Below are 11315 nucleotides of genomic sequence, written 5' to 3'. Positions count from 1 at the left end.
CCGACGCATTTAATTGAGACCGTACATACTCATCATAGAAACCAGACGACAAAATGTTTCTTGGAGGAGTAACGACCGACGACAAAATAATATACTTCAGTACCACTAATGCGTGTTGTGCCTGAAAATTCTGTAAACGGGTAAATATTCGCCCAACTACATTGTAAACACAGATATCACAACACGTGTGGCTGGTTTGTTCCCTGTTTTAGTTCACCCTTTTCTCTTTATAAATGGTTTAAGTAATGCTGTATTGCGGTAATCTGTATTTATTGTTTGCATGATCGGTTGTTTTAGACTGCATACTGTCCCAACAATATTAGCAGAGGAATCGAGAAGGAAAGAGTAAAATAAAACAAAATACCGAACTCCGAGGAAAATTCAAAACTGAAACTCCGTAATCCAAAGTTCAAACACATCAAACGAATGGATAACGACTGTCATATATCTGACTTGGCACAGGTGTTTTCTTATGTAGAAAATGGTGAAAACGCGAGTTGCTTCTTTTCGATAAGCATTCAAATACCAAAGTAATTCTGTTCCGATGTCTGAAATTTGTGTCTATCAAAACAAATGTATGCAAAGAAGTAAATTAAATGTAATTTTACCTCCTTAAAGGATGAACAATACTAGACTTTCACAGGCATGAACGGTTTCTAGCTCGTCAGATGTGACTGGTCTGTTCTGATAAAAAAACCTCCAAAATCATCAACATAGGAGCTTTTACTGCGTGTATCAGACCTGTTACAAATGATGACAGTCCCCGTCTATTCTCAGCAACAATGGGACTTTGATTAAGTCGTAAAGGCAGTGGTTACTCCTAATAATTTCGTGTCTATGGCGTTTCGAGTATAAAAATGAAGGTCTGCAACTTTCTATACGCTAACAATTCAATTCTGGCACAACGAAACAAGTCTGCCTCCTGTAACATCTGTACGCGTTCAATCACAATGTGAAACACACAGATTTTTCTATTATAGAGGTGTACAGCTTATCCATGGAAGTTTGAATGGTATCGTTTATGCTGGCAGTTAGGTCACTTTTTTCTTTAAGACCTACACTTCTTTTGAATGACACATTTAGGACTCGATTTCGTGAGTTACTTTTCTTTTGATATTTAAGCAAAGACACATGTGTGAGCCATGGATATCGCTGTTTGTTTAGTTTGGTAATGTCCTTGATTGCACCTTGCAGATATTTGTAGCTTATCCTTGCTTTTTGTCCACTTTGAATGTCATTTACTTCTGAATTGTATTCCTCGTTTATATCTATACTTTTATCATCATAAATCTTGATGTAGTTGTAATGTTATTTGATAGTTTACTTGCGTTTTAAAGATTTCTGAGATTTCTTAGTATATTTCCTTGATATAAAGAATAAGTCGATTTAGTGTACACGTAGCACGTAATAAATTAAGTTCCCCCAAAAGGACGGCTGGGGAATAGAAATGTGGTCACCATTGGTCTTCCTCCGACCGGCAGTAAAACTCTCGCCAAAGTGGGGCGTCCGTTTTGGCTGTGCGGGATGTACAAATAAGTAGCCACGTCCGGTCAGAATGGGGACGTTAAATCTGATGCCTCGTGTAAAGAGAGTGCCACGCTCTTTGCACGTTAAGAACCATTGCAACAACTCTTTGAGGGGTCCGTAGGTGACCTGTTGTAAAGGTAAATTTCTGTCCCTATCCAATATACCCTCATTTCCAATGGCAGTTTAAACTTCTGCGACCTTAATCCCCAACGTCTATATTACAGAACCTACCTATTGTATTTATTGTTAATTTGTTCTCGTCCTGAATATGCATGAAATATTTGCCACTGGACGTTAAGCAACCAACAATAAATCAATCAAGTTCGAAAATGTGATTCATACTATAAACGAGTGGATATTGTATTAATATACCTATAATATAATGTCAAGTAATTTATTAAGACTAGAACGAGTACATTTGCTAAATCTGGTACATGTTCCTGATTATAATCTTCATTGTCTTCATGTGAATCATTAGAATTTTCAAATCTGTCGTATCCAGAATCGATATTATTTAATTCATAATTGTCACTTTTTGCCCGATACCTGTCGCTGTAACTATCATTGTAACTATGACATGTTTTTGTTAAATAATTTTTTATTGTATGTTTCTCACCAATATTTTCCCCGATTCCAATACGTGAACAAATTGAAACAAAGGCAGATACGCAAAGCTGTTATTTAAATGAAAAATGAAATGAAATTTAGAAATTTGTATGAAGCGCATACCAGGAATGACCAAATCCTGTCCTCTTAAACTCTTTAAAATATCATCTTGATGATTAATCTAGTATTCATCTATTGATGGTAATGCATAGTGTCGCTGTATCTTGAAAAAGGTAGATTTGCTTAAGATTGGCAACTTCAAGTATCTTTTGATAATTGCTCCCTGAGAGGACAACACTTAAAGCCACCATCATGTCACCACTATGCATCCTTCTGTTCAATATTGGCTGTTAAAACCATTTAAGTACAATGTGACCATTTTGACACCCCTTAAAACAAGTAAACAAAATGTCAACATCAAGACGACTGTTGTATTAATATATATGTAGTATTCTGAATGTTGAATGTGTTTGGACTCACAAAAAATGGGTTATCTACTATCTCTCTTTAAATTGTACCAAAGAAAAAAAACCTTAACACCAAATAAGTGTAATTAAACTTGTTTGCCTATTTAAATGTCGTATAGCACCAGCATCTTAAATTGGTCAAAATATATACCTAGAAATTAGTTAAATTTGCAAATTTACCCATTTCAGATGAACAGCTGATGCAACCACTCCCTTCCCTATATCAATATCCAAGCCTCACCTTTTAACGCTGCTATTTTCTGGACACAAGTCATTGCTAAATTCAGGAGCGGACTGTAAAAGGCAGGACATGGGTGGTCTGCTAAAAAACTTGAACTTCTTAATTAAATTCACAACGTATCACACCAGGATACCATTATTATAACCATCTTTCCTTTGTTCAATTGCTTTCCTCTTTCTGTATTCATACTGAGTTTCATGTATGTGTCTTCTTCTCTGTATAGTGTGGCAATCCCCTGGGTTTTCTTTTGGTTACAATGGTACCTGTACTGCTCTGCTTTTGTCATATAGGTTTGAGTGGTCTCGCCATACAATATAAGCTGTGTCCTTGGCTTTGGTGAGACTTGATTTGGCCAGTCTGCAAGCTCTCTACAAAATCTGTTGCCCAAGTTGGTGCATCTTCTGTAGCTACTGTCTTTATCGCATAGAGGCGTCTGTTTCTTGAAATTTCATTTTCCTTGATGTGGGTCTGGTAGTTCTCTTGTGTAAGTGGAGGAGATATAGGTCTGGCAGAGTCTGGTATGTTCTCCGAGTTGAGTTGTGCAATGGTCCAATCTGAAATTAAACAACACAAAAATTCAATTAATCTAAATGTATTATCCATATACAATATGTTTAAATTCTAACTTGCGAAATATATAAATAAAATAAATTGACAAGAAGTTCTTGATTCTTTGAATTTATCATTAATAAAATCTTGAAATGCTAACAAATAAATGCAACTTTTTATTATTTTCCAATGCATGCAGGAACTTGCATACAGACCTGTGAATTTTCAGCTTGGTGTGGTGTCAGCTGTGAATACTACTTAAAATTCTTTTAATTCGTTTAATCATTCTTAATTTAATTCCAAAGCTTTAAGTACTGTTCATATATCTCGTTGATCAATTCAATATTTTTTATTTATTTTGTTAGCTTCGAACACTTTTCAAAACATCTTATTGATTACTTTATTCAGTCTTCATTTATTCCTTTAATATACCTAAATTAGTATGACCAAATATAATGTATCAATTAGTCAGTTAATTCACTTCACTGATTAATGAATAATTATCACTATAAATCATATTGTTGTTAATACAGTTAAGGAGACAAATGAGATGATTAGTAAAAACAACAATAAATTTTATTGGATAGATGCTGTAACACAAGCTTGATAGCTTTAAATTCTCCCCAAAATGTGATGGAGTTTGAACACCAGTATGGAGTTTTACACCACTCTTGCACCAATCATCTTCAGCGACGACCCATCAGTTGTACCCAAGTACTTATCAGAACGCAAATGACTACCCAACTCTGTCAACTGTATCCAGATTCGGCCAAGAAATAGACACTACAGATGGCTATGATTTCCGATGCATCAACGGAAAGTGCAACAAAAGACTCACAACTCGATCCATCAGAATTGGATGATATATGGCGATAAATTGTTGATAAAAGTTGGATAAAGCCAGAAGTAAAATTTCCTTAACTGCAAAAACGTCTATGCAGGAGGTTGGCAGGAACAAAGACATTGTTAAAATGCCGAGTACATCAGCATCTCCAAACTTCGATAAGATTGATTGATTGTTGGTAACTTAACGTCCAGTGGCACATATTTCATGCATATTCCGGACGAGAACAAATTAACAATAAATACAATAGGTAGGTTCTGTAATAGAGGCGTCCGGGATTAAGGTCGAATAAATTTAGACTGCCACGGGAAATGAAGGTATATTAGATAAGAACAGAAATTTAGCCTTGCAACAGGTCACCTACGGAACCCTCAAGAGTTGTTGCAAGGGTTCTTAACGTGCAAAGAGCGTGGCACTCTCTTTACACGAGGAATCGGATTTAACATCCCCATTCTGACCGGACGTGGCTGCAAATTTGTACATCCCGCACAGCCAAACGGACGCTCCACTTTAGCAAAGGTTTTACTGCCGGTCGGTGGAAGACCAATGGTGAACATACTCCTATTTCCCAGTCACCCTTGGGGGAACTTCGATAAGATCGAAATTGACAAGCGCAGAGGACACTAAGAATGATACGCCGTTTTGCAGAACGAGGCAGTTACATTTAACAGGTATATTGCTGAACAGGTTCAAATTCAACTTAAACAGCTGTTACCACGTGCCATGACTAATACAAAGTTAAAACAAGACCCAATTCCTCCTTGTTCTAAATCAAAACCTCATTACAGTAAGTTTGTACATGATAAGATCTTCGTTTATATAGTCAGTCTTTCACAAACTTAATCAATATAGTAATAAAAAAATGTTGTATCATTGCAAATTGAAATTCTCCACCAGAAACCAAATGAAATAGAACTAAAGGTCACTTACAGACTTCAATAATGAGTAAAACCCATACCACATAGTAAGCTATAAAATACCATGAATTGACAAATGTAGAACCATTCAAACGACACAAAAAACGGCCTGACTTATGTGTTTTAACAATACACGAAAAACAAATTTGATAAACAGAAGTCAACAACCTCTTTTAGACACAAGTCAAGTTTTTGGTAGATGTCCGTTTACGTCAGACTTCTTCCGGTCTTCAATCCACACATGTTTTTGTAGCTCTCTGTCAGGATGAAGCTGCTGTTGACGGATGGTTTGCTCTTTATTACTCTAGAAAATTAGCATAGGAGCTTATGGATAGAGCCAGTTTTTTAATGTAACCATGAAATGTAGACCATTTTTGGGCAAAAGGTGCACTTAAAAAATAAACAAGACATTTACAGTGAAGTTTGAGATCGGTGCAGCTCAGACGTGGTTTCCTTTTTTTTCTTTCTTTCCAGTTGTTACACTCGTCATACTGCATGAATCTGGATATAATTAAATACATACAAGTTTTGTTTTATTCTCCATTGAATAAGTGAAAAAAAAATAACAATTTTAAATATTTCGATAGAATCATATGTGTCAATAAAATTTGACGAAGTTAAAATATCAACCCTTGACAGATGTCTGGCGGTAAATACCAATGCTCCTGACTTAGTACAGGTATTTTCACGTGAAAACCGGAAAGACAAGACACTGAAACCCTATTAAATTTTTCAAATGTGATAGGATATATCTAACATATAAACTGCACATTGAAAGTATTGTTTTTTTTTATTAAACTTTTAATATTATATATGCTTAGTACTGTCAAAAAAGTCCGAATATTTTTTTTGTGTGTCAGACCTGTTTCTTTACTGACAAAGTTGAACAAGAAGCAACTATGATTTGCCTTTAATTGTTGGAATTCATTCATGAATTACAAGTTATATATACTTAGTGCATTTTTTTTACACATACTTGTACCTTTGTGGTACTGGGGTAAGACTGGCCTCATGTTTGGAGCGTTCATTTATCTTTTCCATGGTTCTTATGTACCAAACCGCATTGAATAAAGATGACATATACTGGTATACTTTAACATTTGACATGGTACCGGGAAGCAGCTGGATGTCTTCAAATCGTCGACCAAGCTGTTGTACAATCTATCTTTTGCTGAAAATGTAAAATAAAATAAATCCACACATATATCACATTGTTACCCTGCTGTGTTTAGGTTGTATTCATGATACACATGCGTTCACCTAATGGGATTGAGTTGAAGTGCACCCATCTTCGTTTGCCTGTGGAGAGGAGGGGACTGGATCGTAACCCTTGTCTAGCGAAGATGAAGTGCATCCGGACAGACAGACAATAAATAAATAAATAAATAAATATTTATGGAAATCTAAATTTATTTCAGCAACAAATTGCTGTTGAAGGCATATTAAACAAACTTCCGAACTGTAGATGTTTTTTTTAAATTTTGTATCGAAGAAATATACACCAAAAGAAATAATGTGTTTCCGAAAGACAAGATATAAATATATACTGCTTCCTTCAGAATTTTTGGTTTTTTAATTAAACAGCTATCCTCCAATCTTTTTAATGACTACTCAAAATTGCGGTTTTGCAGTATCTTTAGGTATAGACTTTGTCATTTGTAGTGTGTAGAAAGAAGCCATATTTTATATAATATTGTTAGAACCTTAAACTACACATACTGAGCTATGATACTATGATAGGTGTAATTGTAAAATGTCATGTAATTGTCAATCTTCTTTCATACGTTATGGATCATTGATTATATTACCTGTTGACCCGGTTGATTACTAGCACGTGCCATTGGTATAAAACCAGAACATTAAAATTATGCCAAGGATTTATAGAGTAAGATGAATTGGAATTTCGTGGGTTATCGTTTTATCTTACTATACAAATCCTTGCACTAAAACTACTATGGTACTGAAAATAAATTCGAATATATTGTTTTAATGAAAAGCTTTATCCGATGGTATTTTATTCATAATTTTTAATACTGTTTCATCACGGGTATAGTGCAGTTTCAGAAGCTTAATGCACTTAGGCGGCCTTGGTGGCGTTTAGATGCACCACTGTGTCACTGTGAAGTAAATAATTGTTTAGAAATATATTGTACAATACAAGCTAAGAAAATAGAAACTTCAGTGGCGGATCCAGAAATTTTCATAACGTCCACTTCACTTGAAATATGGCGGATAGTTCTCTCATTGGCTATCATACATCTCCTTATATTTATATTGTTAAGTTTAAAATGTCCAGTTACATTTTAACAAAGACTAAAATCAATCACCATACACATTTTATTTGGGATAACGACTTCATTTTTTACCTGCCGGGTTAATAACAAATTTAGGGTTAAGTGTATAACATACATGTTTTGTAAGTAACGATTGCATAGAAAACCGATTTCTCCAATACATGCAATTTCCGATTATTGCAAATCTGTTATCATACGGTAATTTTTATAACCCTTAGCAAAATATACATGTATAAATTCTTTATCATGAAATACAGGTTTCAGCAAGTAATAGTAAACTTTAATTCGCCGATATACAATTAATAAATAAATAAACTAACATCAATAAGAAGAATAAAACCAGCAACATGTATAGACGAATAATTTATTAATTAATTCCTCAACAAAACAACAACAGAAATAAATCATCAACAGAGGATTTTCTTTCTTTAATCATTCGAAAGTTACGTTTATAAATTTGAAATATACTTTTTTGATTAAAAATGTATCATCAAGCAGAAGGGGCGTAACTCGTTGTATCATACTAGCATACTGAACAGATCTAAACACGGTCTGATAAATTTGATTGATTGATTGATTGATTGTTGGTTGCTTAACGTCCAGTGGCAAATATTTCATGCATGTTCAGGACGAGAACAAGTTAACCATAAATACAATAGTTTGGTCCTGTAATAGAGGCCGTCCGGGATCAAGGTCGGGGAAATTTGGACTACCACGGGAAAATGAGGGTATATTGGATAAGGACAGAAATTTAGCCTTGCAACAGGCCACCTACAGACCCCTGACGAATTTGAAAGTAAATTTTTAGGTTTGGTCTGATTTCGTCTGAATCTGTCTTAACAGTTCTTAGTCGCTCGCTAGAACACTCCGTCTTGTTTATTTTGACATGCTTTAACGGACTGAATTACCTAATTGGAGTATCGATCGGAACGGCGTCTGAAAGTCTGAAAAAGTCTTGACGTTTTTCTCTCGCGGTAAATTTAGTCGATTCAGACTTGATCAGACCAAAATGACCGTTTCAGACTGAAATCTGGCTACTAGTGATCTGATCAAGCTCCATCTCAAGTTCCTGAAGTTCTGGCTCCACAGGTTCTGGCTCCGGAATTGGCACTTGATAATCTGGATCTGGTTGTTTTTCTGTTGGCTGGGTTTTTTTTGGTCTTCTTCTTTTTCTGTAAGTAGGTAAACTTTTGCTGGCATCATTTCTTGTCTTTTACGAACTGTCAAATAAAAATATCTTTTTAATGCACTACACTTATGGACAGTATATTAAAATATTAGGTGAATTTAAATATAATTTGTTGCTATTGTGTCATACAATAAAAAAGGAAAAATAAAATAAATACTCTACTCCAAGGAAATTTACAAATGAAAAGTCCCTAATCAATGGCAAAATCAAAAGCTCAAACACATCTTACGAATACATAACAACTTGCATATTCCTAACTTGGTACAGACATTTTCTTGTGTACATTATGGTGGATTAAACCTGGTTTAATCGCTAGCTAGGAAAGTTGATTTTACAATACCCACCACCCATCACATATTTAACAGACATGCCTCCAAGACCCAAACACAATTAAGACAGCCCAAATAAAAGATGCATATTTATCAGAAATTAAAGAATGAAGATTCATTAACATTAGCGATAATTTAAACAATCTTTACAACATATTTAGTTTTGAGTCTTTGGGGTTAGCAACTTGTTTGCGAAGGCCAGTAACAAATATTTCATGCACATTCAGGATGAGACATGTAATGTTCATCCCAATTTTGGAGTTAAAATTATATAACATCATTAGTTCAAATCCTATCTACTGTACAACACCAGGTACGTGTACATTTAATTTTTCATCACTTACATTGTCATAAACCTCTCCTGGTTTTACTTCACCAACACAACATGCAAACCGTGCACCTTTCTGGAAAAAAAGAGAACATCCACTTATATTTATTATTATACAAAATTTATGCCGAAACCAGCAAATTATTCGATTATTGACAAAACAAGTAAAATACAATCATAAATTCACGTTTATAGTTGTGATAAAGATTTATAGGAGGTTGTTTATAAATATATTATTCCAGGATGAATCATTAGAAGCAAAGCTAAGTACATTTTTCCTATTGACTGTAAAATACTCCTTATTTGAGAAACAACCAAAACTATTAAATTCATCAAAAATACTTTCAGGTAAAGTTATTTATTGTATTGCTTCTACAATTCTTTTAGTTAAAATATTAACTTACCCCAACTTTCTCCCAACTTCTGTATTCAGACTTGTAGGGGAACACTGCAACGTCTGTGTTTCTTCTTTTGAGGGTCATTTGTTCAAGTACAAATTCATTCCTCTCAATATCAGTCATGCCTGAAAGAATTAAATGTGCAGATATTAAGTATTGTCAAGTTGACCAAATAATTAAATCAAAATCTTTGGTATATTTTTACAGCCGTGTATCAATTTTCAGTTCCAATAAAATCAGAAGTTTCTTTGCATTTGAACCTAGGACACTGTCAGTTAGAAAATGGAAACGAAAAATTCAGCAACCTTTCCATTTGTGAAGGTGCATAACTCTAGAATGGTAACAGTGATGCCACCAAAACTCAAACTAGATCTGTGTTTTGTGGTAATAAGCAATGTTTATTAGTTCCATAATATTTGGTTGAGGCAAACTAAAGTTAGAGAACGGAAACCAAGTTTGGGACATACAGATGGACAAGGGTAAAACTTAATGCCAGTTTCGCTACGGCGGGGCATAAAAAAAATAATTTTAAGAATTATTCCACGGACCTCGTCTCACCAATTATAATTTCCACAATATTTCCTCTAAGTATAAATGCTTTCATCCCATTCCAAAATGTTTTTTTTAAGTATGTATTGATCTTATTTGATCACTGATAGATAGTCGTCTCATTGACAATCATACCACATCTCTTTTCTTTCATACAAGTTGCCTACATCTATGTCAGTAGGACCTGTGTTGATGGTATCTCATTGGCAACCATACTACGTCTTCTCATTTAGACTTTAGTTCATACTAGTTCATCCATTAAATTTGAGAGATATTATCCATTGTGTATAATAAAAGTTTGTTTCTTTATTCACTTAAAATTTACCTTCAATACTGGCTGGGAAAGACACAACTTGCTTTACACACAGGGTATCCTTGATGCTCTAGGCATACTTCAAACCTGAAATAAACAAAACCTAAATGAATACATACCAGATTTCATTGCATTACCATTAGTGGCTCCACTTTATCAAACCTAATCACAAACTATAATATTTAAATTTGAAAAAAAATTCCAATGTCAATAGAGAATGACTGAAGTATAGAGGTTGAATATTCTTAATAGAAAAAATAATTGTATACTATCATTACAGGTTTCCCTTAAAAAAGAGGGACGAAATATACCAGAGGGACAGTCAAACTCATACCAGATTTCATTGCATTACCATTAGTGGCTCCACTTTATCAAACCTAATCACAAACTATAATATTTAAATTTTTCATCAGTTCGTACACAGATTGAAAGCAGTTATTTTAAATACAATATGTTTATGTTAATGCAACACTCATTTTTTAAAATGTTTTTCTAACCATTCCCTTTTGAAAACAAATTGTCAGAAAACACAAAAAAGTTCTACTATTCAGGTTTTTGCTATTTAAGCAAAACCGGGGATTTTATCAAAAATTGCCAAAATTAAAGGTTCCCATGGTAACCAGAAGATAAAACAATGTTATTTTCTTTTATTTGGACAAAGTGATTGCATTGTTTATGAAATGTTTGTTCATGCATGGCCATGTATTTTTGGTCCTGACAGAAAATTGGTGTAATATGTTTTGTTGAAACCCAAAAGTTTGTTC

The 11315-nt window shown here is 34.2% G+C and overlaps 1 long non-coding RNA gene across 1 annotated transcript; it reads right to left on the bottom strand.

Annotated features, from left to right (window-relative positions):
* Nucleotides 1–8607: 8607 nt before the first annotated feature.
* Nucleotides 8608–10633, bottom strand: LOC127732355 (uncharacterized). Its single transcript, XR_007996211.1, has 4 exons — nt 10564–10633; nt 9696–9814; nt 9308–9367; nt 8608–8665 (listed from the first exon to the last, which is right to left on the bottom strand). It is a non-coding gene; the product is annotated as an uncharacterized LOC127732355 (long non-coding RNA).
* Nucleotides 10634–11315: the final 682 nt, after the last annotated feature.

The sequence above is a fragment of the Mytilus californianus genome, unplaced genomic scaffold (genome assembly GCF_021869535.1).
Source record: "Mytilus californianus isolate M0D057914Y unplaced genomic scaffold, xbMytCali1.0.p SCAF_23, whole genome shotgun sequence".
NCBI classification, from domain to species: domain Eukaryota; kingdom Metazoa; phylum Mollusca; class Bivalvia; order Mytilida; family Mytilidae; genus Mytilus; species Mytilus californianus.
This window is presented reverse-complemented; position numbering and strand designations above follow the sequence as displayed.